Source organism: Tenrec ecaudatus, chromosome 3 (genome assembly GCF_050624435.1).
Source record: "Tenrec ecaudatus isolate mTenEca1 chromosome 3, mTenEca1.hap1, whole genome shotgun sequence".
Lineage (NCBI taxonomy): Eukaryota > Metazoa > Chordata > Mammalia > Afrosoricida > Tenrecidae > Tenrec > Tenrec ecaudatus.
Window position 1 is genome coordinate 38074594 of NC_134532.1, and position 7876 is coordinate 38082469.

A 7876-nucleotide genomic window follows, 5' to 3' on the forward strand; every position below is an offset into this window, starting at 1 on the left:
AGGTGAACCCCATCAATATTGCCCCCAAACCTTCCGAATAGACCCAAGCAGGGAAAGGTCATTTGTGGGAGTTAGAAACATTGTCTGGAAGAGCTGCACTAAAGATTTTACTTGCCCTGAAAATGTAAAGAATTTCAAACATATTTTCCTAATGACAGCATCCAGGAACCCAGCTTTCTGTGTTACAAAGTGTGGAAAATGTATTTGGATATTAATATATTTCCAAAGTAGGATAATTTTGATCCCGTCCTTCCAAATAAATGAATTATTAGTAAACACCAACTGCAATAAGAAATATGTTTTAAATAAAGTAACTTATTAAGAACAATTACATTGGGGACTGGATGATGTATTTTCTTGCACTGAGTAAGGTGGTGTGGCTGGCACCTGAGCGTGGAGAATTGTATGAAGTAGGGCAGGGAGTCAAATCGGGGTCAGAGGGAACTGTGGTCTAAGCTGTGAAGTGGGAACTTAATCCTGAGCACAGCCACTTCCAGACCCGTACCGAGCAAGCCATGATAGCCACTTTAAACCATCTGCTCTGAAATTATAAAATAGTGATGACTGCTCAAGAAAGAATCCAAAGAAGTCTTCTAGAACCCAACTTACTTCAGTTACCAGGTAAACAAGTAAAAATCAAGCTTTCTGAAGCTTTTAATCATTGACTGAAAGTTCCAGAAGACAAACTACAGGTTATTAGTGAAGTGACCAAAGTGTCTCATAAAGCCAGTTTGCTCACTGATGATAACAAAGACAACTGAGAACTTAGACCTGGCTTGACAGTGGCTCACAGTATCAATAAAATTCCTTTTGTCACACTTGCTGTTTATGTATATGTTATTTCTTTGGGGAAATTCTTGACCCTTGATCACTCAGATACAGGAAAACAGGGAAACTTTTTACCCACCGTCTTTTAGAACTCCATCAGGAACAAGACCTAGACAATTACCCTTGGAGGGACAATTGCTCTTGTCCCACTGAAGAGGAATATAAAGCCATGGTCCCACAAAGGACCAGTGGACCCTTTAACGGGAGGACTCTTGCAATTGTTCTCTGATTACAAAGAAGACGTAAAGCCTCTATGTAATATACGTGGGCTCTTTTTCCAAATTAGGGATGATTATGCTAATGCACACTCCCAAAACTATAGTAAAAACAAAAGCTTTTTGAAGATCTAACTGAAAGGAAACTCTCGTTTCCTACAATTCATGCTATTTAGTCAAGGTCTGGAAGCACCCAGGTACAGAACATTTTGCATCAGAGAATCAAAAACATAGATGTTAAGAAATACTGAACCTCCCTGCCCTACTTCATACAATTCTCCACCCTCGGGTGCCAGCCACACCACCTTACTCAGTGCAAGAAAATGTAGGTTCTTTTGAATAGATTCAGAATACTCTGAAAGAAGGGACTAGGAAAAGATAGTGGAACACACCCTGGCCCAGCAAGCCTTGAGGACAATATCCCCACTCACAGCAACCAATCCACAGAGAGGACCCTATGGCAGGACCCACTATGTGATATAGCATCCCTTACTGACACATAGCTCTACAGGAGACAACACTGGAGGCACAATGTTAGAATTCGGCCCTATCTGACTCCACCACACCGAGGCAAAACACTAAGGGTATGCAACAGACCAGCAAGGGGGCCAGAGCAACAAAGTCTGGAGGGAATACCAAAAATAGACTTTAGTGCTAGGGCATAGCACCCTATCAGACTTGACCAGAAAACACTCCTAAAGGGCAACAAACAGTCCTTGAACATAGATAGGCTTTTTTGTGGTAATTGTTTTTATTGTTGTTGTTTTGTTTTCTTTTGTTGCTTTGTTTTCCTCTGTGTTGTTTTTGTGGCTGTTATTATCTCCGCAGGTCTGTCTAAATAAGATAGGCTAGATGAACAATCTGGAGAAGAAAACAACAGGACTGTCAATTCTGGGAGGACTTGGGAGAGGGGGAGGGGGTGAAAAGGAAATGGTGTTAACAAACCCAGGAACAAGGGAAAAACAAGGGATCCAAATCGGTGGTGAGGAAGGTGTAGGAGGCCTGGTAGAGTGTGATCAAGGGTAATGTAACCGAGAGGAATTACTGAAACGCAAATGAAGGCTGAGCATGATAGTAGGACACGAGAAATGAAAAAAGGAAATAGATGAAAGAACTAGGAAGCAAATGGGAAGTTATAGAGTTCATGTACATATGTAAATATATTTATGAGAATGGGGAAACAGATCTATGTGCATATATTTATAGGTTAAAATTAAGGTAGCAGATGGGCATTGAACCTCCACTCAAGTATTCCCTCAATGCAAGAATATTTTGTTCTATACTACTGGCATTTCATGATGTTCACCTTCCTGACTTGATCGCTGAAGACAAAGCAGGTGCATAAGCAAATGTGATGAAGAAAGCTGATGGATCCCTGTTATCAAAAGATACAGCATCTGGAGTCTTTAAAGCTTGAAGGTAAACAAGTGGCCATCTAGCTCAGAAGCAACAGAGGCCACATGGAAGAAGCACAAGAGCCTGTGTGATCACAATGTGTCAAAGGGATCAGGTACCAGACATCAAAGAACAACAAATCCTATTATTCTTATTAAAAATCCTATTCAGATTGGGGACCCAAGACCCATCTGTAGGCAACTGGACATCCCCTTACAGAAGGATTCGGGGAGGATACAAGACAGTCAGGGTGCAATGTAGCAATGATAAAACATACGACTTTCCTCTAGTTACTAAATGCTTCCTCTCCCCGCCCCATGCACTGTCATGATCCCAATTCTGCCTTACAATTCTGGCTTGACGAGAGGATGTACACTGGTCCAGATAGGAACTGGAAACATAGGGAATCCAGGACAGATGATCCCTTCAGGACCAGTGCTGAGAGTGGCGATACCTGGAGTTTGGGGGGAGGGTGGAGTGGAAAGTGAGGAACTGATTACAAGGATCTATATATAATCACCTCCCATGGGGATGGACAACAGAAAAGTGGGTGAAAGGAGACATTGGACAGTGTAAGATATGACAAAATAATAATAATCGTACAAATTATCAAGGGTTCATGATAGTGGGGAGGGAGAGGGAAAATGAGGAGCTGATAACAAGGGCTCAAGCAGAAACCAACCGTTTTAAGAATGATGATGGCAACAAATGTACCAATATGCTTGACACAATGGATGTAGGTATGGATTGTGATAAGAGTTGTATGAACCCCCAATAAAATGATTAAAAAAAAGAAGAAGTACAAAACCAAGGTCTTAACTTCGCTGGAGTATATGTCTTGAATGGCATTTAATCTATATAAAGGTTAGCCTGGAACATTTAAAATAATTTAAAGACTTTTTGTGTTAAGGTGAATAAGTTCTCCCGGGAGTACAGATTTAAGATAATACTTGTTTTATTGCAGAACAGTCCATTATGATGTAGAGAGTAAACAAAATAAATTTCCTTCTCTTCCCTTTATGGTGGTTAGGGTAGCAGGAAAGTAGACACAATTCAAATGCATCCAAACCTGACTCTAAGCATGTTGGGATGCTTTCTTGATGTACACTTACCCTTGATATTAAACTCTTGTCTTTCTCACCAAGAGCAGCTGGTGGGCTTGAACTGCCAACCTTTTGGGTGAAAGCCAAGTGTTTTACCCACTGTGCCATTGGGGAGTATTTTTAAACTCTGTCTTATATACAGATGTTTAAGCACTCAGCTCACAGCATAAAAGGTGGCAATTCAGAACCTGCCAGTGACTCTAGCGAATAAATGTTTGGGTGAGATCCTTCTTTAATAGTTACAGAGAAAAAGATAGGCTGGATGAACTGTCTGAAGGAAAAATAACGGGACCGAGAGTTCGGGGGGGACTTGGGAGAAGCGGAGGTGGGGGGTATGGAAGTGGTGTTAACAAACCCAGGGACAAGGGAAAAACATGGGATCCAAATTGGTGGTGAGGGGGAGTGACAGGCCTGGAAGGGAATGATCAAGGGTAAGGTAACATAAAGAAGAGGTATAGTTGTATCCCAGGTGGGGACGGAGCATGATAGTGGGGCAGGAGGAAAGTCAAGGGAAATAGAGAAAATATCTAGGAGGCAAAGGGCATTTATAGAGGTCTAGACAAAGACATGTGCATGCAAATATATATGAGGATGTGGAAATAGATCTGTGTCTATATTTATAGGTTTAGTATTAAGGTGATGGAAGGACCCTGGGCCTCTACTCAAGCACTCCTTCAATGCATGAATACTTTCTTCTACTAAATTGGCATTCTATGATGCTCACCCTCCCGACACAACTGCTGAAGCCAAAGCGGGTGAACAAGTAAATGTGGTGAAGAAAGCTGATGGTACGCGGCTATCAAAACGATAGTGTCTGGGGTCTTATAGATTGAAGATAAACAAGCGGCAATCTAGCTCAGAAGCAACAAAGCCCACATGGAAGAACACGCCAGCCTGTGTGATCACATGGTCCTAAAGGGATCAGTTGTCAGGCATCAAAGAACAAAAATTCATATCATTGGCTGCACAGCTCCATGATACGATCACCGAGGACCAAGGGGTGCATAAGCAAATGTGGCAAAGAAAGCTGATGGTGACCGGCTCTTCAAAGAGATAGTGTCTGGGGTCTTAAAGACTTGAAAGTGAACAAGCGGCCTTCTAGCTCAGAAACAACAAAGGCCACATGGAAGGAGCACACCAGCCTGTGCGATCACAAGGTGTCAAAGGGATCAGGTATAAGGCATCATCATTAAAAAAAATCTTACCATAGGGAATGAAGGGGGAAGTGCAGAGTGGAGACCTAAAGCCCATTTGTTGGCCACTGGAGATCCCCTTGCAGAGGGGTGTAGAGGAAGAGATGAATCAGTCAGGGTGTGATGTAGCACTGATGAAGAATACAGCTTTCCTCCAGTTCCTAAATACTTCCTCCCCCCAGTATCATGATCCGAATTCTACCTTGCAAGTCTGGATAGAGAAGAGGTTGTACACTGGTGCATATAGGAGCAGGAGGCACAGGGAATCCAGGGTGGATGAAACCTTCAGGAGCAGGGGTGTGAGAGCCGATACTGGGAGGGTAGAGGGAGAGTGGGTTGGAAAGGGGGAACCAATTACAAGGATCTACATGTGACCTCCTCCCTCGGTGATGGACAACAGAAAAGGGGGTGAAGGGAGACGACGGATAGGGCAAGATATGACAAAATAATAATTTATAAATTATCAAGGGCTCATGAGGGAGGGGGGAGCAGGGAGGAAGGGGAAAAAAGAGGACTTGATGCAAAGGGCTTAAGTGGAGAGCAAATGCTTTGAAAATGATTAGGGCAAAGAATGTACAGGTATACTTTGTACAATTAATGTATGAATATGTATGGATTGTGATAAGAGTTGTATGAGTCCCTAATAAAATGTTTTAAAAATAGTTATAGATAAGCCCTCCTGAGCCAAAATTGTCTTATCATCTTTAATACCGTATATTTACATACACATATAGACTTATGTTGTTATATGTAATAAGTGTCATAAATATATAAAGATGAGTTGTTATATGTGATATATATAACTAATTGTGCACAATGAACACACAGTCTACACATACTTAAACCCTGCTCTTTAGTCCATTTGAAACTATAGTGACAAAGAATTACAGAGTGGAGTTCTACATAGGATTTCTTGAGGATGTTAATCTCTATAAACCTAGATCGCCTCATCTTAAATACGGAGATCAATTTTGTTCATTTCAACAGCACCATGATTTGCAGCCCAAACCTACTCACCCGGTGTAGTGGTGAAGGGGAAAATAGTCCTCTTTTCATCTTTAGTGTTATAACTGGCTTTTGCCCTATATCTTTCTAACTTGATATTCTAATCATAATCTATATTTGTTTCTGTTGTAAAACTTCAAGGATTAATTTAATTGCCAATTTCTCTTTGAATACTGCTTGACAACTACAAGGTCATCAGTTCTAAATCACCATGTATCCCAAGGGAGAAACTTAAAGTGTTCTACTTCTCTAAAGAGTTATTGTCCCAAAAAATACAGGTGATTTTTTACATGGACCTAAAGGTTTGACCTGAGTTATAATCTACTCAATTAAAGTGAATTTTGAGATAGAATAGGTACATCAATAAAACATGAAGAAGTGGAATATTCCCAGAAACCTTTCATGCCCATCTCATGCTAATGTAGATGAATATAAATGTATGTTTGTATACTATGCATATGTCGACATAGAAACATAAAGCTGGTGATATTAAGAATTTGATTGCTATCTGGAAGGAGAGTGGTTCCAACATAACGGCCACACACTATGAGAAATATGACATGATCATTCTTATAAAAAACAATATTTCTCACACATACCAGAGGGACTCGGCAGAATCCAGCCCAGGAGCGTTGCTTAGAGGGAAATTCAATGCCACTGGATTGCAGGAGGCACATCATAAAGATAAGTAGGCACAGATCCACGGGGTTTTGAGGGGCTGGGGGCTTTTGGTTTACCTCAGTGGAAGCCGGCTGGGGCTCGACACTCACCCAGCTGCTGTATCTGCCGGAGCCGGGACCATTTGGAGCCTGTAGCAGGGCTTGGTCTCAGCACAGCCACAGTTTTCACCTACCTGCTTCAGGGCAGGGACAGGACACTTGCTGCTCCACTGGCAGGGATCCGGTTCCGATACATTGTTGCTTCTGTTTGCATCTCTGCTCTCTCTTCCCACACAGCTTTGGAGGGCTGGGCAGGGGCTTTTTCACAGCACAGCCACAGCTTGCCACACCGTGTTGTCTGAGCAGGGACTAAACCCAAACCCCCAAACATCCACAGGCAGGGAACAGGGATCAGGTACACTGCGGGGTCTGTTAACAACTCTGCTCTCTGTCCCCCCACTTCTCTGGGGGCTGCTCAACAGCTTTCTTGCGACTCTTCTTGGGGCTTAGCTGCGGACTGCCGCTGGGGCTTGGGGCAGGGAGCTGACCTGCCATCTGGAGCACTTCCCTGATAGGGAAGCCACAGGAAGATAAAGTGGTAGGTTAATCCCATAGCAAAATCAGCTGTAGGCAGTTCAAAGAAGTATTCCTATAAGACTTTCAGAGAGAGATTAGAAAATGGCACCTGGTCCCTCTAAAACAACTCAATGCAAACAACCACAAGCCCCAACAACCTCAACGAAAACACAGGAGAAACAAAAGACAAAGGCAGGAGATGTCCTGAACATAGCAACATACATAGAAGAAGCAGATATTGAGATGCCATACAAAAAACTCTCAGAATGCTGCTTGGAGCCATGCAGGATATGAGGGAAACAATACAGAAAAAGGATGAAATGATACAGGAACGTAGCGAGGAGATAACGAAATACAATAGCAGAATCATGTTCCTTGAGAATCCATTGGAGGAATCAGAGAACCGCATCAGTGTCTTGGAGTACAGCCAAGCAGACTTTAATAAACGTGAACAAAAATCTAATAAGAGCATTAGATAAGCTGAAGAAAACCTAAGAGCTATGTCTGATGCTATGAAGCAGAACAACATTAGAATTATTGGCCTACCGGAGGAAGACACAACAAAGAAGTCATCTGCAACAATGGCTAGAGAATTCTTGGAGGAAAACTTCCCCAGCCTAATGAATGAAAACCAGGCAACCATCCAGGAGGCTGAAAGAACACCAGCATGATGGGACCTCAAGAAAAAATCACCAAGGCACATAAGAGTTAAACTGTCCAACTTTGAGGGAAAGGGGAAAGTCATGAGAGCAGCTAGGGAAAAACAAGCAATCACATATAAATTTTTCCACATAAGGATATGCTCAGACCTATCAGCAGAAAGTATGAAAAAAAGGAGAGAGTGGAGTAGCATATTCCAAAAATTGAAGGAAAACAATGCAAATCCAAGAATACTCTACCCA

General features: G+C 42.2%; 1 pseudogene; it reads left to right on the top strand.

Annotated features, from left to right (window-relative positions):
* Positions 1-560: 560 nt before the first annotated feature.
* LOC142443357 (geranylgeranyl pyrophosphate synthase pseudogene) lies at positions 561-1294 on the top strand (annotated as a pseudogene).
* The last annotated feature ends 6582 nt before the right edge of the window (positions 1295-7876 follow it).